General features: G+C 50.1%; 1 long non-coding RNA gene across 4 annotated transcripts in view; it reads left to right on the top strand.

Moving 5' to 3' along the window:
* Positions 1-24,141, top strand: part of LOC149122846 (uncharacterized) — a 122,795-nt gene that overhangs the window by 43,075 nt on the left and 55,579 nt on the right. For 3 of the 4 annotated variants that reach the window (XR_016219890.1, XR_016219888.1, XR_016219891.1), the window contains exon 2: positions 14,845-14,895. This is a non-coding gene — a long non-coding RNA (uncharacterized LOC149122846). Of the gene's footprint in view, positions 1-14,844; positions 14,896-17,612; positions 17,778-18,978; positions 19,305-24,141 lie in introns of those variants that run through there. The other variant, XR_016219889.1, reaches the window with a different exon arrangement.

The raw sequence follows: 24,141 nt of genomic DNA, 5'->3' as shown, positions 1-24,141 counted from the left end.
CTGCACGTGGAGATCATTTTCCCAGTCCCATTTGTTGAAGAGACTGTCCTTGGTCCAGGGAAGTTGGCTGTAGATGTGTGGATTGATTTCTGGAGTTTTATTCTGTTCCATTGGTCTGTCTATCTGTTTTTGTACCAGGACCAGATGTTTTGATTATAACTGCCCCAAACTGTGTTTTGAAATCTGGAATTGTGATGCCTCCAGCTTCTTTTTTTTTCTTTTCTTTTTTTACAGGCAGAGTGGACAGTGAGAAAGAGAGACAGAGAGAAAGGTCTTCCTTTGCCATTGGTTCACCCTCCAATGGCTGCCGCGGCCGGCACACTACAGCCAGCTCACTGCGCTGATCCGAAGGCAGGAGCCAGGTGCTTCTCCTGGTTTCCCATGGGGTGCAGGGCCCAAGTACTTGGGCCATCCTCCACTGCACTCCCGGGCCACGGCAGAGAGCTGGCCTGGAAGAGGGGCAACCGGGACAGAATCCGGCACCCCGACCGGGACTAGAACCTGGGGTGCCGGCGCCGCTAGGTGGAGGATTAGCCTATTGAGCCACGGCGCCGGCCTGTCCAGCTTTATTTTTGTTGTATAAAATTGCTTTAGCTATTCAGGGTCTCCAGTGTTTCTACATGAATTTTAGCATCATTTCTTCTCGATCTGAGAAGAATGTCCTTGGTATTTTGACTGGTATTTGCAATGTTATTTTAAGGCAAATCCCGGACATTGTGTTATTTCACACCAAACCTAGCAGTATTTCCAAGTAATTAGGCCTCCTTTCCACTTACTACTTTTTTTTTTTTAATAAGTTTTATTTAGGGGCTGATGTTGGACATATCAAAGGCTCCAGTTTGATTTCTGGATGCTCCGCTTCTGATCCAGCTCACAGCTCATGCACCTGAGAAAGCAGCAGAAGCTGGCCCACCTCTTGGGCCCCTGCACTCACATGGGAGACCCAGATGGAGTTCTGGTCTTCTGGCTTCAGCCTGGCTCATCCCTGACCATTGTGACCATTTGGGGAGTGAACCAGAGGATGGAAGACCTCCGTCTCTGTCTCTCCTTGTCACTCTGCCTTTTAAATAAATCTAAAACAAAACAAAACAAAACAAAGTTTAAAAAATGTATTTGGAAGACAGAATGATGGAGAGGGAGAGATACACAGATAACTTTCATACACAGGCACGCTCCCCAAATGCCTGAAATAGCCAGGGCTGGACCAGGCTGAAACCAGGAGCCAGGAGCTTCTTCTGAGTCTCCCATGTGGGTGCAGGGGCCCAAGGACTTGGGTCATCTTCTACTGCTTTCCCAGGCCATAGCAGAGAGCTGGATCAGAAGAGGAGCAGCCAGGACTTGAACTGGCGCCCACATGGGATGGAAGTACTGCAGGTGGCGGCTTTTCCTGCTATGCCACAGTGCTGGCTGCACTAAGCTAGTCTTCTAAGGATTTATTTATGTATTTAAAAGACCAAGTTTCAGAGAGAGAGAGAGGAAAGAAAATCTCTTCCCTCCGCTGGTTCACTTCCCCAGTGACTGACAGCCCGGGCTGGGCCAGGTCGAAGCCAGGCGCGCCATCAGGGTCTCTAGGTGGGTTGCAGAGGCTGAAGCACTTGGAGTATCGTCTGCTGCCTTCCCAGGTGTATTCGCAGGGAGCTGGATCAGAAGCAGAGCAGCTAGGACTCGGACAGGGACAGTGAGAAGAGATCCTGGTGTTGCAGGCAGGGGCGTAAGCAACTGAAACACTACGCTGGCCTCTAAACTTTCCCACAAGCGTCTTGAAGTACCCTGTATTTGTGCATGGAATAATTCAGTTTAGTCCCAATTGAAATCTATTTGGTTTTGTGCATATTCAAATTTGAAGACTCTGTGGCTTTTACCAAGGGCTGCTACCTGAACCAGGTGGACTGGACCAATACATGTAGTCAGCCACTGGATTAGTTTCTTAGATTTTTTTTTAAAATTTATTTGAAAGGCAGAGTTGAGAGAGAGAAAGAGACAGAGGGGTCTTCCATACACTGGTTCACTCCCCAAATGGCCACAACAGCTGGGGCTGGGCCAGGCTGAAGCCAGGAGCCCAGAGCTTCTTCCATGTCTCCCATGCAGATGCAGGGACCCAGGGACTTGGGGCATCCTCCACTGCTTTCCCAGGAGCATTAGCAGGGAGCTGGATTGTAAGTGGAACAGCCGGGACTCAAACTGGTGTCCATATGGGAGGTTGGCATCAGAGGCGCCAGCCCTGAACATTATTATTATTTTTAAAGATTTATTTGTTTGAAAGGCAGAGTGACAGGGAGAGACAGAGATCTTGCCTTTGCCGATTTACTCTGGCTGCAACAGTCAGGTCTGGACGAGGACCCTGCAGGAGTCAGGAACGCCGTCTGGGTCTCCCACATGGACGGCAGGGGTCATCACGGCGGGGGCCATCCCTGCCGTCTGCCCAGTGCATTAGCAGGAAGTCTGATCAGAGCTGGTGTTCTGATACGAAGGCTGACATGGCCAGTGGCAGCTTGGCCAGTTTACTACAGTGTTGACTGTGGCTTCTGCAGTTTTAAAGCCGGTGTCTGATTTCACCTGTGCTGCACGGCTGTTATCCTGACAAAGCAAAGCTTCACCGGATCCCCACAGACAGCGCACAGTGCCGGCCGCTCATTCCAACGGGCTGTCTCTGCAGCCTTCAGGGGCCTGGCATCTGGACCAGGTAGGGAGGATGCATGGCCGGGGTTGGCCCAGTTTCCTGTTTGCTTGTGTGAGGGAGCCCTGCCCTGTGTGGCGTCGGTTAACAGCCCCTGTCTGAGGTCCTCAGGAAGGAATCTCAGTGATCCTGCAGTTCACCGTCCGTCTGTCTGGGAGCAAGAATGGCAGGAATTCCAGTTCCCAGGGGTTGGTGGTGGCGTCTTTTTAAAGACCAAAGAGGGGCCGGCGCCATGGCTCACTTGGTTAATCCTCTGCCTGCAGTGCCGGCATCCCATATGGGCGCCGGATTCTGTCCCGGTTGCCCCTCTTCCAGGCCAGCTCTCTGCTGTGGCCAGGGAGTGCAGTGGAGGATGGCCCAAGTACTTGGGCCCTGTACCCCATGGGAGACCAGGAGAAGCACCTGGCTCCTGGCTTCAGATCAGCGCAGCGCCAGCCATAGTGGCCATTTGGGGGTGAACCAATGGAAGGAAGACCTTTCTCTCTCTCTCTCTCTCACTGTCTGTAATGCTACCTGACAAATAAATTAAAAAAAAAAAGACCAAAGAGAACCTTCCTGCCTTTGAAGACAACGACGACGACTACTACTACTTCTTCTTCCTTCTTCTTCTTGTTCTTCTTGTTCTTCTTGTTCTTCTTGTTCTTCTTGTTCTTCTTGTTCTTGTTCTTGTTCTTGTTCTTGATAGAGTTAGACAGTGAGAGAGACAGACGTTACTTCCTGCTCTTTGACTCTATAACCTGGATACTTAGGTGGTCCAGCGGCTGTTTAAGTACTGGCACCATTTCCTGTGTCCATTTCTTCAAGAGAGTTGCTGCTTTGTTTTCATTATCTTGTTTTCTGTGGGGCTCCGCCTGCTGGAAGAAAAAATTCAAAAACTGGCCAGAAGGATTTTTTTTTTCATGTGGAGGGAAAATGGGGAATTTGACATCCTATGCATTGTTGCTTTTTAAAAACCACAGGTGAGACAGGCGCTTGCATCCCAGGTCAGAGCGCCTGGGTTCGAGTCCTAGCTCTGCCTCCCATGCCAGCCTCCTGCTCACGTGCACCCTCAGAGCGGCTCTCTCCCAACACCCGGGAGACTGGGCTGAGCCCCTGACTCCCCTCCCAGCCCCATCCAGCGTGGCCACCGTGGGCGCTTGGAAAGTGAACCAGCAGATTGAGGGACATCTCTCTCTGTCTCACTCTCGTTCTCTCATTCTCTCTCTTTCTCTGTCTTTCTCTTGTTCTTAGAATAAAAAAAAATTCACAAGTAGCTTTTCTTTACTTTTTTCCTCTTCCTTGGACCAGCTCAGTCATTAGGAGCTGTGTAAGTCTTCAGGGCAGTTTTTCCTGAGCAGGGCGGGGTCTGTATGTGAATTACCCTGGGGTGTTTTCAAACTCTGCCTTGGGAGGGCAGAATTTGCAGGTGGGAGAGGATGGGCGTGGCCCCGGGTGCTGTGGGTTGATGGTTTGTGCCTTGTTTTGCCAGCATTGTTGAGAGCATCTATGTTATTTGCGTAGATTCCTTTCTCCTTTCTTTCCTGATTTTTTTAGGGGGAGGGGAGAGACTCTACCGACATCTAAATCCACCTGTGTCCCCTGGAATGCAGCACGGAACTGTCAGGTGCTTGTCCCCACCCCCAGCTTTGCTGGCGACAGGTGCGAAGCTGACCTGGCTGGGTGGTCACATGTTGTCACTGGAACTCAGCACGCGGGGCAGGTGACACCCAGGGGCAGGGTGGCTCTGGATCCTGGGCCACAGGCACCGAGAGCCACACTTAGTGTCCAGAGCTAGGGAGGGGCCACGGCAGCCACCCCTATCCTCCACAGTGGGGTTCCATCGCTGGCCGCCAACACTCTGACACCTATGGGTGCAGCTGAGGTCTGTTCATGTGGCCCTGGCCCACCCGTATGCGGAGGCCGGCTGCCCCCTACCCCATCCGCCCTCTCTTAGGCCACTCCGTGGGGGAGGGGGAGGGGGATGTAATCACCTCCAGCTCTCGGGAAGAGGCGCGATGTCTGGAAAGAGCTTTGTGCCTCTCCCTTCACTCTTCTGTGAGAACAGGAGCTCTGAAGGGGCAGCAGGTGCCTTGATGGGCAGTTCCCCTAGCTAAGCCTGGTTAAAGACGGACTTCCTGTTACTCGGACCCCACGGCAGGTGGTGGGAAGCGCAGCTCCGAGCCCTGCGCAGCTCTCACCTGCTCAGACATTCCACGACACGGTGCTGCAAATGAGAATCTAATTCATCAAACGCTGCGTGTTCAGTGAGTCGGAAAGATCCGGATGTGCTTTGGTTTCGGCCGCGCTAATGAGGACGTGTCAACTTCTGTTAGCGTCTCCTGGTACCGGGTTCATTCCCCAGTAACCCAGCGGCTGCAGAGTGACGCCTGCTTTCCCGGGAGGCGTGTGCTCATCACGTAGGAGCCCTGGGCTTGGGACCGAATCCCCCTCAGTGGTCAGGAACCGGTGTTTACTGCTAGAAGAGGCTGGACAACATCCCGCACCATTTCCCACCACTGATTTCCGAAAGCAAAGAAAAAGGCCCAAAGCAGCATCTTCCAGAGAGAGAGAGAGACTTGTGGGATGGGCAGGAGCAGGGGGCCCAGGTAGAATAAGGTGTCATGGGGGCTGAACAGAGCGCAAGCAAATGGCAGTCCTAGCTCCCTGCCCAAGGGAAGGCCGAGACTGGGTTTGGAGATGACTGGAGTCCCAGGGGGACTGATGCTTTACAGCCACAGGAGTGCATTCTCCAACTGAAATGGAGAAACGGCCACGGATCAGGATAGGAGTCGGCCCTGCAGGAGACGCTCCCCGCCCAGCGACAGCGGCACCCTGGAAACCCCGAGGACGCGAGTTGGAATTCAGCGTGAAGCAAACCAGCGCGTGCTTAGAAGGTTTTCCAACTCAGCACCCCATGCGCCCTGAGGGTGACACACACGGAAGTGGGCTTCTGGGTGCGCTCCGAGAGGAGCGGAGTCAAATGCCTCACGGTCAAGAGCAGCAGGTGAAGGGCAGGGTCTGTGAGAAACACAAGGTCGCCGGGACACACACCTGAGAATTCAGTCCTTGGTGTCTGAAGCAAGATGCTGCAGCCGACGCCTTGGGCTGAGAGGCTCACCTGATTGCTTCTTAGAGTGCATTAGACGATTCGCAGTCCTGGGACGAACCTTGACCTTGGAGGATGTCTCCACCCCCATCACCAGCGAACCTCAGCCCTTACGCCAGCCAAGTCCTGAGTTCTTGGATGACAGTGACCTCACCACCCATTCTTTTAGAACTTTGATTTATTATCCTTTTATTTGAATGGCAGAGAGACAGAGGCAGGGCTTGATCCACTGGTTCACTCCCCAGATGCCAGCAACAAGCAGCGGCCTTGGATGGAGCCTGGATCTCCCGTGTGGGTGCCAGGGACCCGGGAAGTTGAGCCATCACTGCTGCCTCCTAGGGTCTGCATTAGCAGGAAGCTGGAGTAGGGAGTGGAGCTGGGACCTGCAGTTCTGCTGTGGGTGTAGGCATCTTAATCAGTATTTTAATTTTTGGGCCAAAGGCCCAACCTCCAAATTGCATTTTTTTTTCCAGTGCTGGGCTTGTCAAAACTCAGAATGCACAGTGCATTTATTGCTGGTTCAAGCAAGGGAAATGAAATGTGAAAATAGTCAATGGAAGATTCCAGAAAGCCATTTGTGACTTTGGAATGGCGTGCCATTCCGAGTGGCATGGTGCCATTTCTCCCAGTCCTGCCGTGGCGCACCTGACACGTGATCCACCCCTGTGTTCTGGGCCCGCTGTGTGGGCGTTGCCCATGCACTGGCGGTCACTCAGCAGCCATCCTGGCCCAGGCCTGCTCTGTAGTATTGCAGGGCTTGGGTTGAAGTCGCCCCTGTTTTCTGAAACAGAGAGCACTAGCAGCGACGCTGGCTGTCCGGCTGCACCAGGGAGAAGTCGTGCAGGGTGCTCTGTGCGGGAGAGATGAGGCAAAACTTCCACACCTAACGAGGGGAAAAAACCGATACGCCGAGGCCACAGCAATCTACCGCAAGTGCTGGCTGTGACATCCCGAGGAAGGAAGAGGAAACTGGTGATGGTTTTGCTGCAAAACTTAAGGCCGTGGGGCACGGTGAGTGCTTGGCCAGCGGACAAGGCATTCAGTTACAGGGCGTGGTCTGTCTGGTTTCAGGAGCCCACCAGGTCTTATTCTGCAGGACTAGTGTCTTCTTGGAGGAGCTCCCCACTCCCTGGGTAGAGGGAGCCCCGTCCTTTCTCCCAGAATGCCAGTGCCCTGGGAACACCCAATCACATCAGAGTGCTTTTATCCCAAAGGGAGCCACGTGTGTGCCTGTATTTTCCCCAAGTGGGAAATGACATCTGAGTGTCCCACCATCCGTGAGACGGTCCGTCGCTGGTTTCTTTGGAGCTAATGAGTAAGGGTTGAATCTCTGTGTGTGAACGTCGCGTTTCGTGTCCCTTCCCACACACTCTGTTATTACTTCATTCTTAGGGACCACTCCTGTGAGACCACGGCTCTGCTCCAAGCAAGCTCACCCATGTCCGTTTCCATAAGCGCTTTTGCTTATGGCGCTAACTTTCAAATGGAAAAGTGACAGGGCAGAGGACGGGAAGCGCCTATTGACAACAGATCAGCAGCTTGGATTTTCAGAGACTGAGCATCTTCCGGCTCTCCCCAGAGGCAGGAAGCAGAGCAGGACTTCAGGTGCTCACGTCCTCGGCTCCTGCCCGGAGCCCCTCCCCAGCTCTCAGCGATACCAGCTTGGATGGGGGCTCTCCGGCCTGGGTGACCAAACCCACCCCCTTGGCGAGACGGAGTCTAGAAGAGGTCATCCCGGGGTCTCCTGGAATCTCATTTGGCCCAGTGTACTTGGAAATGAATTGGATCGTCAGAGAACAATTGATAAAAGTTGAAAGAAATCTCCATTCAACTTGGGGTCTAAAAAAAGCTGCTGTTCATCACTTCTTGAAATAGCAGCACCGTGTCTCGTGGTGGCACCCACGGCAGAGTGCGGGCCTGAGACTGGGCCAGTCTCTCGAAGATGGGCGCTGTGTCGTCAGCGTAGCGCTTTGCCCGCTGCAGCAGAGCCAACCAAGCTTGCAAGCAAACGGAGAAAAGAACTGAATTAACTAGGAAAAATGTAGCCCTTCCTAAGATCATGCCTACAATTCCTGGTGTGAGGAATCCTATTAATTTCTGTTCCACGAAAATATTTTACCCAGAATTGTTTTAGGTGTGGGCGTTTGGTGCGGCAAACTGCCTGCATTCCATACGCAAGTGCTAGGGTTCGAGTCCCGCCTCTACCTCTGGTTCAGGTACCTGCTTTTGTGATCCTGGGAGGCAGTGGGTGATGGCTCAAGTACCTGGGTGTCTGTCACCCAATGGGAGACCTGGATGGAGTTCCTGGCTCCTAGCTTTGGCCTGGCCCAGCCCGAGCTTTAGCTGTTGTGGAGCTGGGAGTGGTGAGCTGGAATCCAAGCTGTGTCAGCCTGGTCTCCCATCTTGTCAGTTCTTTCTCACCCCACTCCCATTTTTTTCTACTGATACCCTGGGAAGGGGCCTGGCCTTGTCCATATTCAGGTGAGCAAAACCAGACGTCCTCCGATGTGGTACAACCCAGGGCTCCTGACTCCTCCCCTCCGAAACAGCTCCTTTCATTTTGATTCTACTGGTGCGTAAAACAAGGAGTAATGACATGAAGAATTTGAGCTGACAACGTCATTTATATTACAATTCCCATCATGAGCTTCTTCCCTCAGACAATGCCTTCGGTGGGAACAATTAGCTTACTTCTGTGGCATCGCTAACTGCAAAAATCACTCTTCAGTTTTTAGAATTTCTGTTCACATGAACTCTTGAGCAAATATTTCTGCGTAGAAGAAAACCCCAACATGAGAAGATTAATTCCTAATAAGACGGACTTAATGCTGAAATAGTTTGATCTGAATTTCCGTCGACGTCACGTTGCCATCTGTGCATCTTTGTTAAGGATGTCAAGTGTCATTAACTCAGCAGACCCTCTGACAACCCCTGTTAACGGGATTTGCCAAATACGCATTCGTACGTTAATTTGCAAACTTACCCTGCCCAGTGGTGCGGGCTTTGTGAAACTAGTGCCCGTCTTCCTCTGACCACACGGTGAAAGGCTGGCAAAATGGAAAAGGAACAGTCACTTTTACCCACTGATGAGAGAGGAGTGCTCTGTTGGGGGAGGCAGCGGGCAGTGTCAAGGAGGGAAGAGACCGGCGGCCTGGAGCTGGGAGCAGAGCATGGACAGAGGGCATTGCACGTTGCTGTAAGTTTTAACATGGAACGAAGACCTTGACCCAGAAACGTGTACCTCTTCCTCCAAACTCCCACCCAAGACATGGCCGCATTTCCCACCAGTCCACCATTGATCTTTTTATTAATTAATTTACTTATTTGAAAGGCAGAGTAACACAGAAGGAGAAGAGACAGAGAGAGAGAGAGAAGTCTTCCATCCACTGGTTCACTCCCCCAATGACTACAATGGCTGGTGCTGGGCCAGTCCAGAGCCAGGAGCTTCTTCCGGGTCTCCACGGGTGCAGGGGCCCAAGCACTTGGCCATCTTCCGCTGCTTTCCCAGGCTATAGCAGGGAGCTGGATCAGAAGAGGAGTAGCTGGGCCTCGAACCAGCACCCATATGGGATGCTGGCACTGCAGGCGGTGGCTTTACCCGTTATGCCACAGCACCGGCCCCCACCATTGACCTTAACTGCTGGAATCCCTGCCCTCTCCTACAGAAGGCACCCGGTTACCCAGGGTTGGAGAAGTTCTCCCCGCAGATGGCCGGAAGGACCCAGAGGTAGGACAGGGAGAGGCCCACGTGCCACGGCAGCATGGGGAGAAAAAGCACTCTGACCTCGTGGCTGGAGACCGAGTTTGATAAATCGATAAGAGAGGATACGCAGGCCAGCGCCGCGGCTCACTAGGCTAATCCTCTGCCTTGCAGCGCCAGCACACCGGGTTCTAGTCCCGGTCGGGGCGCCGGATTCTGTCCCGGTTGCTCCTCTTCCAGGCCAGCTCTCTGCTGTGGCCAGGGAGTGCAGTGGAGGATGGCCCAAGTCCTTGGGCCCTGCACCCCATGGGAGACCAGGAGAAGCACCTGGCTCCTGCCGTTGGATCAGCGTGGTGCGCCAGCCACAGCGCGCCGGCCACGGCGGCCATTGGAGGGTGAACCAACGGCAAAGGAAGACCTTTCTCTCTGTCTCTCTCTTTCACTGTCCACTCTGCCTGTAAAAAAAAAAAAAAAAAAAAAAAAAAAAAAAAAAAAAGGGATGCGCAGACTCCCGGTGCTGGTGGTGCTACACCCCAGGGACCTACCGAGAGATATGGGAGGGTTTCTGGGGATCTGGCCTGAGGACCTAATAACCATGGGCATCACGATTTCTGAAAAAAAAAAAAAAGTCTCCCTAATTTTCCAAGAGTTAATTTTTAAATGTAATTAAAAAATATCCTATGGTGGGGTTGGCTTAGAGTTGAAGAGACATGGGGTGGAATAATTGAATGTACCTAAGAGCATTCCCCAAATAGGGACACAGTAATTGACAAGTGAGATTAGAAAGGACTCAAGGCCGGCGCCGCGGCTCACTAGGCTAATCCTCCACCTGCGGCACCTGCACCCCAGTTTCTAGTCCCGGTCGAGGCGCTGGATTCTGTCCCGGTTGCCCCTCTTCCAGGCCAGCTCTCTGCTGTCGCCTGGGAGTGCAGTGGAGGATGGCCCAGGTGCTTGGGCCCTGCACCCACATGGGAGACCAGGAGAAGCTCCTGGCTTTGGACTGGGGCAGCGCCGGCCGTGGCGGCCATATGGGGGGTGAACCAATGGAAGAAAGACCTTTCTCTCTGTCTCTCTCTCACTTTCTAACTCTGCCTGTTTAAAAAAAAAAGTTTCTGTTAAGGAATATCAAGGACTTGTTCAGCTTTTTCTTTTTTTTTTTTTTTTTTTTTTTTTTTTTAAGAGGAAGTGAGACAAAATTGAAACATAAAGTATTAGGGCCAGTGCTTTGTCACAGTAGGTTAATCCTTTTTCTGCGGCTCCAACATCTGATATGGGTGCTGGTTCAAGTCCTGGCTGCTCCTCTTCTGACCCAGCTCTCTGCTGTGGCATGGGAAAGCAGCAGAAGATGGCCCAAGTCCTTGGGCCCCTGCACACATGTGGGAGACCTGGAAGAAGCTCCTGGCTCTTGGCTTTAGATAGGCACAGCTCCAGCTGTTGTAGCCATGTGGGGAGTGAACCAGTGGATGGAAGACTCTCTCTCTCTCTCTGTGTGTGTCACTCTGTCAAATAAATAAAATCCTTTTTTCAAAAAAAAAAAAAAAAAAGGACTCAAAACAGAGACATAGAAATTGACCAAAACTGGAAAGAGAAACTTCTAAGTTGGAACAGCTAACTTACAAAATCTATTCATGTTATAGTTTACTACATTTCAGCCATGGTCTCTGGTAACATGCGTTTATTGTGAGATAAAAAAATACACATCAAACACATCAAATCCACCTTTCCTCATTTACCAGTTTGTTTTTATTGACAGTTTTCCATACATATGTAGCACAATTTTGTTCTGAGACAGAATTCACAGCAGTTCTGAAACAAATTTATATGGTGATGAATATTGAGTCAGAGTTCTTGAATTAATAAAAGAAATCAAAGCCCTTGTATAGCCTTCTCTACACTGTCCTATTGCATTTAACTGTTGCAGTTTTCATGGCATGAGAACCTGCTCTCAGTGAGGGTTTTCTTCCTTATTTTTATTTCTGGATTTCTCGATTTTATTGGTCCTTTAATTTATATACAGCATAGACTAGAAGAAGAAAAATCTCTTGCTTAGTTTCTAGGCAAGGCAAGGCAGCTGAGGGAGCGCTGGCTGTTTCTTTAATATTTTCTCCATAATTGGATCTATTTTAGCGGCATGAGCTACTGCAGCTATTAGGAACTGAACAGTGGGGGAAGGCCGATTATCCCAAGCTGCATCTAGCGGCTGCTAACCTTGGGCACATCTCTGAGTTGAAAATCGGTGAGCTGGGCAGGTCCACGCTGATCCACGGCACCCCTTTGAGTCAGCAGTGTCAGACCACCTGTGCCGTTAGCCTGCCTCTCAGCCTTCTTCACTAGTTGGATTCTTTAAATGCATAGACATGTAAAGCGTACAGAGTGTTAGCAAAGAACTGCGTCGAAGAATGGCTGCTCATCAAATCCCTCACGTGGGTGTCCTGTGCAACCCAGACAGATGAGTTGGCCTCAACGCAGGCTTGAACCAATGGTCCTCCGCACTGGGGGAGGCAGCCTAGAGGAGACTGCGATACTGGGTAATGAGCCTCCGTCTGAACACAGCAAGTAGGGGCGATGTTTGGGGCAGGAGTGGGGGCACTGCTTGGGATGCCCGCATCCCATACTGGAGTTCTGCTTCAGGTTCTGGCTCTGCTCTCGCTCCAGCTTCCTGCTGATGTGCACCCTGGGAGGCCCCGAGGGAGCTCCCTCTCCTACGCTCCTCCATCGGCCGTTCTATGACCCAGCGCTGTCTGTGCGCGTTTGAAGATGGGGGATCGTTCTCTTTCTCCATCTTTCAAATCAATGATTAACCTTTTTTTTTTTTGACAGGCAGAGTGGACAGTGAGAGAGAGAGACAGAGAGAAAGGTCTTCCTTTTCCCATTGGTTCACCCTCCAATGGCTGCTGCGGCTGGTGCGCTGCGCTGATCCGAAGCCAGGAGCCAGGTGCTTCTCCTGGTCTCCCATGGGGTGCAGGGCCCAAGCACTTGGGCCATCCTCCACTGCACTCCCGGGCCACAGCAGAGAGCTGGCCTGGAAGAGGGACAACCGGGACAGAATCCGGCGCCCCGACCAGGACGCAAACCCAGTGTGCCGGCGCCGCAAGGCGGAGGATTAGCCTAGTGAGCCGCGGCACCGGCCCCTCCGTCTTTCAAATCAATGATTAACCTTTATAGTAAGTAATAACTGTAGGTGCCAGCGTGGCCTGTGTGTGGCCAGGAGTGACCCTGCTGAGAGACAGCCCCCGAGAGCTGCCGGGTAGCTGACCAACCTCTCTCTGCCTGGAGAGAGATGGTGACCGGACGAGTGCCTGCCTCCCACACCTCCCTCGCTGATGTAGCCTCGGACTGCAGCATCCCGAGTGCTTGTGGCCCTTGCCCTCCTGACGTGTGCCCTGGCCAGCGACCCCCGTCACCGCCCTCTCCTCCTGCAGCCCTGCCAGGGCGTGGCTGACCTGTACTCACACCGCCCTTGAGGCGGCCCTGCGTGGCGTGGGAATTGGCACGGTCTGGATTCAGACTCTGGATGGGCTGTTTGTCAGCTGAGAGACGTGAGTGAAGTATTGAACCCTCTGAGCACCAACATGCTCCTAGGAAAAATGGGTAGAATAGTGGGGGTGCCGGATAAAGCTGATGTGAGGACTGACATCCACACTATAGTTCTGTGGCCTACAAGATGCCTGAAAAATAGCAGGAATGCAATGCGTAGACGATACAGCTGGCTCGAAAATCTACAGTAGAACCCCCTATTTCTTACAATAGTGAAATAGCTAGCAAAAATTGTGGAATTATTTGATGAGAACAACTGTAAAACTTTATTGGAAGTAATTAAGGAAGACCTAGATAAATGGAGGGATATGCCATGTTCATGAATTGAGAGTTGATAAACTAAAGAGTTAAAGTTTTCTCAGACCAAATATTGTCATATTAATGAGGTGATATTAAAAGTATCAAGAAATTTAAAAACTCTAAGATTATTCAAGATAGCTCTTTTAAAAATTGTGTTTCTGTTGAGACAGGAGTAGAGCGAGTGAGCATACATATTCCCTGGTCCACTCTGCAAATGCCCAGAGCTGGAGCTCGGTCCGGGTCTCCCACATGAGGGGCAGAGACTCAACCACTGGTTTTCTGCCGCCTCCCTAGCCCGTTGGCAGGAAGCTGCAGTCGGGAGCTTGCACTTGAACCCAGGCTCTTTGACATGGGATGCAGTTGTCCTGAGCAACAACAGCTGTGACAGGTGCCGGCCCTCGAGATACCCCTGAAGTAGAGTAACAGGAGGTCCTTCAAGCATCAAGTCTGAGTGTGAAGTTTTATTGGTCATGATTGCATGGGACTGCAGTGGATAAATACTTCGAGGCAAAGGGCAGAGATCCCCCAGACAGACTCACGCATGTACCGCCATCATTTATGAGCAAGGGCATGTTCCAGGACAGTTTGGGAAAATGAGTGTCTTTTCATTAAGTGATGCTGGCGTAACTGCTTATCTAAGTGGGAAAAGAATCAACATGGGTACCTTCTCACACCATATGTGAAATCAACTTCCGACGGGCTGAAGGCAAAAGGAAAAAAGTTTTAAGTTATATGATTAAAAATATCTTTATGACCTTGGTTATGGTTTTAAAATATATAAAAATAAAAATTGTAATTGAAGTAAACTCGTGAAGATACCATGTGATAATACAGGCTACAACATAATATTTGCCACATGGAACCAACAAAGAACTTATCAATTAGCAACCCACGTATCAATTAGCAAAAGACAACCCAATTGAAAAGTGAGTGATTTGAGCAAGCACTTCACAAAAACAAAATTGAAACAAATAATGAGTATAAGCAAAGATATTCAATGTAAATAATCAGGAAATACAAGGTAAAATCATATGGAAACCTCAGGACACATTACCAGATTAACCAACTTTTTAAAAAGGTTGGATGTGGAATAATGACAGCTCTCACACACCATGGGTAGAAGTAGAAATTCAGACATTTACGTTGGAAAACAGTTGAATTATCTAGTAAAATTGGAGCTATGCATCCCTTAAATAGAGCCATCCCACTCCTGAGTCTGTCAGTAACACCACGAAAGCTTTGGTGAATCGGGAGACACAAGAGTGCTCTGAGCTGAGTTTTGATAACAGCCTTGAACTGGAAATGAGCCAAATATCCCTCATCCACACTGAGCAGGTGAACACATTCACACATGTGTTAGCACATTGAAACCCACAGAACGAAAAAGGATGGGCTAGGGGTTTTGTCTTTTTTTTTTTTTTATGGGAATCTTATAAACACATTTGGATTTAAAGAAGCAATGTACAATAGAATGTATACAGTATGTATAATATATATTTAATTTTTTAAAATTTTTGACAGGTTAATAGATTCTTCCATCTACAGGTTCACTCCCCAGATGCCTGCAAAGCCAAGAACCCAGTCCAGGTCTCGCAGGTAAGTGACGGGAATCCGGGTACTGCCCATCACTGCTGCCTTCCAGGATCTGCATTGGTGAGAAGCTGGAGCCAGGAGCCGAAGGCAGGTATCAGACCAAGTACTCTGATGCGGATGTGTTTGTGATAGCCATGAAGCTGAGGCCCTCCCTTCTAGTTGAAATAAAATTGAGCGAAGCCATACTTTATGGATGATATGACCATAAAGCGAGTCCAGGAGGTAGAATATAACCATGACAAGGAGCGAGGTGGTAGTGTCCTGTATGTCCCAGGATGCAGGGAGCTTTGGGGTAGCAACCGGTATTCCATTGTATAGCTTTGACATCAGTTAGAAGTATATTGGCTGCAAAATCGTACATCGCACTGAATATTTGAATTTTTTTTTATGTCTAAAAGTTGTTTTTAATATACCCAACAGAAAAAGAATCATGATGGTATAATTTTAGATTCCAAAATAAAGCAGCAAATTATCACCTCAACCAATGTCACGCTGACCTCTTCAGCAGCCTGTCGGGTATCAGGGACGAGCTTCATGAATAACGGAACTTAGATGAAGGACTTGGGTACTTCCTTGTCTTGGGCAATGTGTACGGAGTCTGGCACGCGTGAGCTCTGTTCATCCTCACAGCACCCCAGGAGGGAAGTGCAATGGTGGTTAGTTTGCAAGAGAAGGTGATGCACGTTTGTCAGGTGAGCACCTGTGTAAGATCTAGCTTAGGCAGAGCAGGTAGCAGAGGTCGGCGCCAGCCCAGCCGGTGTGGCTGTCTCGTGGTACTGCTGTTCCACGTCATGGCTCCTTTGTTAAGGCTAAGCAGACAACCACCACACAGAGGGGAATCCTGCAGTGTGGCATACACGTTGTCCTGCAGACAGTGATGTGGTGAGCTTGACGCTGTGTGAGAGGAAGAGGGGGCAGCCCTGTTCTTAGGCAGCCATTCTGTTTGGTTCTCCCCTCCCCCACCTACTCTCCTTCCATCTCTCTCTCCCCTCTTGTGGCTTCCACCCATCCTTTCTTAGTTGTTATTTATCTTAATTTTTATTTGAAAAGCAAGAGTCAGGGAGGCAGAGACAGACACAGAGAGATCTTCCCTCTGCTGGTTCACTCTTCAAATGCTTGCAACAGCCAGGGCTGGGCCAGGCCAAAGCCAGGAGCCAGTAGCTCCATCTGGGTCTTCCATGTGGGTGGCAGGGACCCAAGTGCTTAAGCCATCGCCTGCTGCCTCCAAGGGTGCAGGTTAGCAGGTAGCTGAATCATAGGCCGATCTGGGACTCAAATGCAGGTGTTCTGATGTAGAAGGCAGATGCCATGAGCAATGTCTCAGCCACTGCACCAAATGCCACCACTGTCTCGCCAGTCCTTTAATACCCAGGCCAACTGTCCCTTTCTCTGCAGATCTCCAGATGTCCCCACTGGAAGTGAGAATGGCCTTTTTGACATCCTTCCACGTTTTATTTATGCCACATTTGCAGCCTGTATGCACTTGATGTTGCATTATAATTACGTACTTGCACATTTTGACTTCCCTGTGAGACAGCAAACTCCTTCAGCCCAGAGACCATGATCGGCTTTCCTTTGATCACAAAGGCTGGGAACTGTGTTTAGAACACTCAGCCTTGTTGGATGGAACTGGACAAACAGCAGAGCTGAGAGGTGCTGGGCAGCAACTTGACCGAATCTTTTGAGGTTGGATTGCTCTCCTGGAGCAAAGATTTGGTGCATTGTATAACAATAGCTTACAGTCCTTGAACATCTCGAGGCAGGCATTTAAAAAAATCGTTTGTGGAGTTGGGGATGGGAGAGCGACAGCTTGCATCCACTGGCTCACGCCCCAAATGGTAGGATTGGGCCAAATTGAAGACAGGATATGGAAAACCAATCATGGTGTCCCCATGGGTTGCAGGGACCCAGCTCCTTGAGCCTTGACTGCTGCCTCCCAGGGTGCACATAGGTAGAGATGAGCAGGGACTCAAATCCAGGTATTCCAACATGGGATGTGGGTGTCCCAAGCAGAGGTTTACCTGCTGGGCCAAAGGCCCATTCCAGGGCATCTCTATAGTTGGGATGATTAGCATCTACAATCATCATTGTAGAAAAAGAGCTGCTGTCATTGGCCACTAATGAAATTATTTATGCAAACATCCAATCATCTTGCAGGAAAAGCCATTCATGGAGAAACACAGCTAGGATTTCACATAGAAACTTCCATCACTCATTGGCCTATTCTACCCTGCTCATAAATTCTACCATCACCAAAGTATGGAATTTAGAATGTAGTAGATATGAAATATCATAGGTTATTTAATATTTGCCATTGCTTCAACTTTGCTTAGTGCTATTGAGTAAAAGCATTAAAATCCTTTCAACAGTTTGATTTGGAAATTCCTTCTATTTTTGCTTCTTAGTGATCTCTTGTCCTTTCTTTATTACACCTTTTCCTCTGTTGGAAAAATTTTTCTAGCAGCTATGGAGTAGGTGGAAAATTTAATCAAAATCTATGAAAGTTTGATTACTTTTAGAAACCTCTCCTTGAAATTTTTTTATGTTTCTTAAATGTTTAATGCTCTGTGATGCCCACCTTGAGGTTCAATTTGCAATCCTCAGGTTACCCAGCTCAGGGGCTTGCGTCCATCCAAGAGAGAGTGGAGCACAGAAAGAGGTGGCCCCTGTGAGGGCCACAGGGCGCTGGCCTTGGTGCTGAATCCTTCTTTCCCTGACAGTGTTGGAGACGCTCACCCGTCCTCCCTGTGGCAGCTGGAGTTCTCTGCGGCTCGTGTCTCTGATCTTCCTGGCTCCCTCGTCTCCCCGCATCCTTGTGATCAGATAAATCACAGTGGTTGCTGCCCAGCTGTGCTGGTCGGGCTGTTTCCAGAGACGCTCACAAGGTAGCTCTCTCAGAGTCAGGAAGCAGGGAGAGGGAGGGAGGCACAGTGGCCCCTGCTCAGGGATTCAAGGTGTTGAGGAAAATCTTCAGGACAAAACAACCCGCCAGTGGCTGTCCCTGCTGAAGTAGGCTCTACCCTTTTGCAGTCTACCCATTTGCAGTCATCTCTAGATTTTTCTTCCTTCCTTCCTTCCTTCCTCCCTTCCTTTCTTTCTAGATTTATTTATTCATTTGAAAGAGAGGGAGAGAGAGAGAGAATCTTCCATTCACTTGTTCACACCCCAAATGGCTGCAAAATGATTGGACCAATCCAAAGCCAGGAGCCAGGAGCTTCTTCCAGGTCTCCCACATGGATGGCTGGGGCCAAGCACTTGGGCCATCCTCTGCTGCTTTCCCAGTTGAATTAGCAGGGAGCTGGATCAGATGTGGAGCAGCCGGGACTCAAACTGATGCCCTTAGACAATGGCTGTACTGTAGATGGCAGCTGTGCTCACTGCACTACAGTGTCAGTCCAAAAATATTTTGCTTTCTTAAGAAAAAATTCATAGAAGAGAGGGGGAGTGAGTGTTCCCATCTGGTGGTTTACTCCCCCAATGCTGGCAACAGCTGGGGCTAGGCTGAGCTAAAGCCCCATTCTGGAGAACTAATCCAGGTCTTCCACATGGGTTGCAGGGACCCAGTTCCTCTGCCTCCCAGAGCCTGCATTACCAGGAGGCTGGAATTGGAGGCAGATTTTGGAATCAAATGTAGGCACTCTGATTTGGGATGCAGATGTCCCAAGTGGCAGCTTAACTGCTGTGCAGCATGCTTCCTCCTGGAAATGGTATTTTTAAAAAGATTTATTTATTTAAAAAGAGTGACAGGAAGGGAGAGACAAGGACAGAGATCTTCCATCCGCTGGTTCACTCCCCAAATGGCTGCAGCAGCCAGGGCTGGGCCAGGCTGAAGCCAGGAGCCAGAAGCTTCACCTGGGTGTCTCACGTGTGTGGCAGGGGCCCACTGCTTTTCCCAGGTGCCTTAGCAGGGAGCTGGATCAGACGTGGAGCAGTCGGGACTTGAACCAGTGCCCCTAGGGGATGCCGGTTCATAGACAGCAGCTTTACCCGCTACAATGCCGGCACTGAAATGACATTCTTAGAGACGGAGTCCTAGACTCTGGGAAGGTGGGGTCATGCTCATTTCTGCTTCCTGAATGCCCACAGCTCCCAGGCACCGTACACACACGGTCTTGCTCAGCCTTGTCTACGATTCTCAGAGGCCACTACTGGCAACCCCACTGTGCAGATGGGAGCTGGAGGCACTGGTGGACCTCGGGCAGCAGAGAGGGGACGTGCATGGCTCCAGGGTCTCTCTCCTGCTCTCTCTCTGTGGAGTGAAGACAGCTCAGAGGAGGCTGCTCTGGGACCCTGAGCGTGCGGAACATCGGCAGGCAGGAGCCACGGGGCAGAGCCCGAGTTCTCAGACATTCTAGATGTGTCCCCTGATCCAGCCTCTGCTGTTCCGTGCCCAGACTGCGCACAGACACTGGCACTTACCCAACAGGGGGAAGAGACAGCCACATGGCTGCATGAGATCATGAAATGAAATACACATCTGTGATGAGCTTTTCACCCTAGGCTCACCTTGTTCAATATTTCTTTTTTCTTTTTCTTTTTTTTTCTTTTTTTTTTTTTTTACATTTTTATGCATTTATTTTTCTTCGAAAGGTAGAGGGAGATGCGAAAAAGAGATTTTTCCAACCACTGGTTCACTCCCAAATGTCCGTCAGCCAGAGCCAGGAACTTTATCTGAGTCTCCCACATGAGTGGCAGGGACACAAATACCTTAGCCCTTTGGTGGTCACTGCTGCCTCCCAGGGTGAGCACTAGGGAGCTGGACTGGAAGCAGAGCTGGGCTCCAACTTGAGCTCTCTGACTTGGGATGTGGCGCCCCTAGTGGACACTTAACCACTGCACCCCAATGGCTGCCCTGCTGTTTATCGCAAAGGTGGGAATGGATGGATCAGGAACTCACACATGTATTGAGGAACCAGGGGAGAGTGCAGAGTGTGGGAGAGGGATGGTTCATTCCAAGCTTTTGTTACATCATCTGCAAGAGGACTTGGTGCCTCTTTTCCTTCTAGTCCAAAGGCGCTGGCAGAAAGCATTGATTAATGCTTAAAAAATAGGCTTTCAAATAATTCAATGGTAAAAGTGGTGAAGCCATACACCCTCCAGTAATTCACGGTAGGATGTTGCTAACGTGACTTGATTAGGCTAGCTCACAAATCTTCAGCTTACTCTGTAAATCCCCTAATCAAAATTAAATGGTGTTTACTCCTAATTACCACGACCATTTTTCATCGGAAGCAAAAAGAATGGCTGTCTTAGAAATAACAGCCTTTGTCCAGAACTCTCGGAAATAATTGGCTGCTCACGTGAGTCGAGTGTTGAGACGGTTATGATACACTACGGGTGGAAGTGATGGCATGAGCCACGTCGTGGGAAATCTGGGGTGAAGAGCGAGAAGGGATTTCTAACTTCTCGACTGGGTGGGGCAGTCTTCCTGGTGCGCGAGTTAGTCCTGGGGATGATGAGGGAGATGTTGACTCAGCAGGATTTTCCCGTGGCAAGACATGATCTGAGGTTGCGTGTAGTTTGGTTCTTCAGCTCTTGACTTGATGAGCCGTTGGTGCCAGTGATAAACACAGAACTGTAATACTTCCACGTTAATTATTCTCCATAGCCATCTCCATTAAAAGTGTATGTTGTCTGCCTCCAGCCACTGGAGGGATGGGCAAGCATACCTGGAATGCAGTGGTCTTGTCTATTTCGTCCAGGTTCTCTGGCTGACGGTCCACACAGACCCCAGCACCGCTGGGCCAGTACCAGTGGGGTCTTCCTCAACCCACCTGGGCGTTCCCCTGGGCATCTGAACTTTGTGCAAGTTCCCAGGTGGTTCCGAAATGCAGCCAAGTGAGCACGAACTTCCAAACCGCCCGAGTTCCTGTCCTGTCCCTTGCTGGCCATGCAAACCTGCCTCTGCTCCCCCGGTGCGCATGAGCCATTCATTGCTACCTCTCTGGTTTGGGCTGGATTATTTCTAAAGGGACATTTCTATGCTAACAAAGTTTTTCTTTAAAAACTTCTAATTTATTCACTTGAATGGCAGAGAGAGAGAGAGAGAGATCTTCAGTTTGCTGGTTCACTTCTCAAGTGCCTGCAAAAATAGACAAATGGGATTACATTTTTTTAAAGATTTACTGATTTATTTGAAAGGCAGAGTTATACAGAGGTAGAGGCAGAGAGAGAAATATCTTCCATCCACTGGTTCACTCCCCAAATGGCCACAATGGCCAGAGCTGGACCAATCAGAAGCCAGGAGCCAGGAGCTTCTTCAGGTCTCCCACGCAGGTGCAGGGGCCCAAGGACTTGGGGCATCTTCTACTGCTTTCCCAGGCCTTAGCAGAGAGCTGGATCGGAAGTGGAACAGCCTGGACTTGAACTGGTGCCCATTAGGACAGTGGCACTGCAGGCAGCAGATTTTTACCTGCTGCACCAGTGTCAGCCCTGGGATTTGAACTCTGATACTCTCAGCCACTGTGCCAAACACCTTCCACCTACCAAGGTTCTTAACCATCTAATCATTGACTCGTTGGGGAATGTGAATAAAGTGACAGCCTCACTCCCAGGAAAGTGCACTTTGTGCGGGGTATACCTGAAGCAGGTTTTACGGTCTCTGAATCCTATCTGTAAGATCCAGGTGAGAGTCCCTTCCTGCCCAGTTAATGCCAGAAAGTGGATCTTTCGACTCTTTTCTAACGCAAGCTGTTGACTCTCAAACCTGTGCCCGGGCCCACGCGACTGTAATATTGTTGGGTCCCTTTCCAAATTCCACGAGAGACCCCCAGGCAAGCCCTGGGATGTGCTGTTGAAAACCATCCTTGGGGGCCGGCGCTGTGGCTTAGCAGGTAAAGCCGCCACCTGCAGTGCCGGCATCCCATATGGCCCTGGTTCAAGTCCCGGCTGCTCCACTTCCAATCCAGCTCTCTGCTGTGCCCTGGGAAAGCAGAAGAAGGTAGTCCAAGTCCTTGGGCCCCTGCACCCGCGTGGGAGACCCAGAAGAAGCTCCTGGCTTCAGACCGGCGCAGTTCCGGCTGTTGCAGCCAATTGGGGAGTGAACCATCGGATGGAAGATCTCTCTCTCTCTCTCTCTCTCTCTCTGCTTCTGCTTCTGCTTCTGCTTCTGCTTCTGCTTCTCTTTCTGTGTAACTCTGACTTTCAAATAAATAAATAAATCTTGAAAAAGAAAGCCGTCTTGAACTCTTAGAGATACAAAGAGGAGGCTGCAATTTGAAACCAGCCCACAAGTCCAAGAGTGTAGTCTCACACCGGCTCCAGCAGGTGCCAGGGGCTCAGGAGCCAAGGACATGGGTCAGTAGAGCTCCCCATCATGGGGAGGCAGTGGGGACACACAGGGCACTGTAGGAACAGCCAGGAAGTCACCACAGGGGCAGCCATGGTGCAGGTGGGCTCAGGTGCGGAGGCTCCTGCTGGTGCCCTTGGGCTCCCGTCTGCATGGTCACATCCTCCCCTCCACAGTGGCCTTTGTCGTCTTCTTGGGAAGCCCCAGCTCTGCACCTCCGCTCAGCATCTCTTTATTGTACCAGGCTTGTTGAGAAGTGTTGATTTTCCTTGTGGAGTCCTGGAAACAGTGTAATCAGCGTGCAATACACAGGCAATTGTAACACAACTCACTATGGAGCAAGACACGGTGGGAGCAGGATTGATGTGTTTTGTAAGCTGCTTCACAGAGAAGGTGGACGTCAGACTCCAAGTATCCATGGGAACAGGGGTTTTTCCCTAGTGAAGGAGGAGGAAGTGATGTCATTTTAAATCCAAACTCAGAAATGAGTTTTCCAGTTCATTGATTTGAAACTCTAAGTTTGGTTTTTTTTTTTTTTTTTTTTTTTGGTTCTATTTTGCTACTTGGAGGAGCCCATGTCAGAAAATCCAGAAAAGTAAATTCTAACCTAAAATTTTAACCTAAAAATAGATTGATTCAAAAAAGCCTTGGTTAGGGGCTGGAGCTGTGCTGTAGTGGGTAAAGCTGCCCCCTGCAACGCTGGCATCTCCTCTGGGCTCCGGTTCAAGTCCCAGCTGCTCCACTTCTGATCCAGCTCCCTGCTAATGGCCCAGGGAAAGCAGCGGAAGATGCCCAAGTGTTTGGGCCCCTGCCACCCACATGGATGAAGCACCTGGCTCAGTCCTGGCTATTGTGGCCACCTGGGGAGTGAACCAGTGGATGGAAGACATCTCTGCCTCTCTGCCTCTCCCTCTCTATCACTGTAACTTTGACTTTCAAATAAATAAATTAGTCTCTTTTTAAGAAAGATTTGTTTAGATCATTAATTGTAGCAGAGACAGCAAAGCAGTGGAATATGAGTACCTCCTGGAAGGCCTTGTGCATGGGTGAGCGGCTGATTACTTTATTTTTGACAGGCAGAGTGGACAGTAAGAGAGAGAGAGAGACAGAGAGAAAGGTCTTCCTTTGCTGTTGGTTCACCCTCCAATGGCCACCGCGACCGGCGCGCTGCGGCCGGTGCACCGTGCTGATCCGATGGCAGGAGCCAGGTGCTTCTCCTGGTCTCCCATGGGGTGCAGGGCCCAAGCACTTGGGCCATCCTCCACTGCACTCCCTGGCCACAGCAGAGAGCTGGCCTGGAAGAGGGGCAACCGGGACAGAATCCGGCGCCCCGACCAGGACTAGAACACGGTGTGCCAGCGCCGCAAGGCGGAGGATTAGCCTAGTGAGCCGCGGCGCCGGCCTGATTACTTTTATAAGCCATTGAGGACTATTAAAGAGAAGAGAAGCAACACAACTATTTCCTCTGTATATAGCTAGCATGTCCCTGAGGACAGACACAGCACTCAGAGGGAAATTATAATCCAATTTGAAAATACAGATCAAAGACATACATAAAATATTAATAAATCAATTCTGGCGGCATATAAAAAATACATGATGGACAAATGGGTTTCTGCTCCAGAATACAAAGGTGGTTCCACAGCGTGATTCCTACTGACCCCACTCACCACAGTAACAGATGAAAAGAGAAACCAAGTCCAACCTCCTCGTGATCAGGATTATTCAGGACTAACCAGAGGGGCTTCCTAAATCCCTCAATCAACCCAAGTGAGGCAGTAGAAGCCTCTCCACCATCATCAGTAAAAAAGGCAAACTCATGACTGCCATTATTCAATGTTTCGTGGAGGCTCAGCTTATTAGAATAATCAGGAGAATATATCAGGTAAATGGTCTGGAAAACTCTTAGGACTCATAGGAGAATTAACAAACGTGATTGGGAGCCCTGCCCTGTAGAACTG

This window comes from Oryctolagus cuniculus, chromosome 13 (assembly GCF_051225735.1).
Source record: "Oryctolagus cuniculus isolate XC-2025 breed Fujian yellow rabbit chromosome 13, ASM5122573v1, whole genome shotgun sequence".
In the NCBI taxonomy this organism is placed as follows: Eukaryota; Metazoa; Chordata; class Mammalia; order Lagomorpha; family Leporidae; genus Oryctolagus; species Oryctolagus cuniculus.
Note: the sequence above shows the minus strand (reverse complement) of the source record. Positions and strands in the feature narration are given on the sequence as shown.